Below are 1,416 nucleotides of genomic sequence, written 5' to 3'. Positions count from 1 at the left end.
TAATTTTGAAATATAAAAAAGCTTATATCATTGAAAACAAATGTGCAAATAATTTACATGTATGATAAAAATGAAATACATTTGCATTCATGAGCCAGTTATTTGCCTCTAAGAGCAAATGATAACAATATTTCTCACTCAAAAATTCTAGGCAGTAAAACATGTCTCACTTGGTTTTATATCAAAGTATTTTTGCTGCATTTTTGCAACAAGTGTCACTAACATAAATAATCATTACAATTAAAAGGGCTGAAATACGAATGTACTGTTAAATTATTACTTTATTGTTTTTCGAAATTCTTTTAAAATATATACGCCTGTGATTTTTCTGATTAGAACAGTAATTAGTTTCAACAATATGTGTTTAAAAATGCAATCACTAAATGCCAGATGAACAATTGGTATTAAAATGGTAAAAGTAATTAGCAATACAATAAAGACATACATTGAAAGTGTGAAACAAACACCAATTACAATATTCATCCAGAAACATGTGGACAGATCGTACATAGAACTTTTTTCTGAGTAAAGTACAATCGTTATATATTATTGTGTAAAATGAAATTAAAAACAAAATTTTGAATCATTACTGTTTACTATTCAAGTTCTTGTGTCAATTAAACGGATGTTCGATATTGAAATACAATTTATTTTTGTCCATAAATGATATCAAAACGTCTAAATAATTCAACAAAATCCAGTAATCCATAATATTTGAAAGTCATCAAGAGATAGGCAAATCACACAATATAACTTTTTTATTGTTATCATAAGAATTCTTACTGATAACAAACACTATTGAATGAGTGGCATGTGTCATTTTACACCTTTGCACTAGTTAACAAGTTTACCATATTTGGAATATACTCACGTGTTTCATTAATCGTTTTCCATTGAAATCAATTACAAAATATATTATTTATAAATAAGAAGATACCGCACATTTTATGATATCTATATGAAAACTACATACCTACACTAACCGACATTTTGCTTCCTCAATTTAAGTTTAATTTCTAAATGTATCTTATCGTTAAAATATGTTATAATTTGAATTTCAGTTCCTAAAGTGAAATATGTAAACGCTGATAAATAGTTTTTAAATAAACAGATAAAGAATGTTTCTTTGAAAACAATCTATAAAATCTACTACAGAAACGCAATTGAAATATGGCCTTCAATTTAGTAGTTAAAATTGCTTTTCAAAAACAAAACAAGTGTAATGTCAATTTATATGTGAAGATGGTCTTACATTTTAAGTGCATGTTCATTTAAAGTAAACGGTATGGTCAACTAATTTGTGCAAAAGAATATGTCAATCAATCACATAATTTGCAAACATTTAAGTTTTATTACAAGTTATACAATAGTAACATTTATCTTCTGCAAATTGAAAAGTTTATAAGAATATCTGGT

Source organism: Ruditapes philippinarum, unplaced genomic scaffold (assembly GCF_026571515.1).
Source record: "Ruditapes philippinarum isolate M1 unplaced genomic scaffold, ASM2657151v2 ctg32_1_1_1_1, whole genome shotgun sequence".
In the NCBI taxonomy this organism is placed as follows: Eukaryota; Metazoa; Mollusca; class Bivalvia; order Venerida; family Veneridae; genus Ruditapes; species Ruditapes philippinarum.
The sequence above is the reverse complement of the archived record's forward strand: the minus strand, read 5'-3'. Positions refer to the sequence as shown.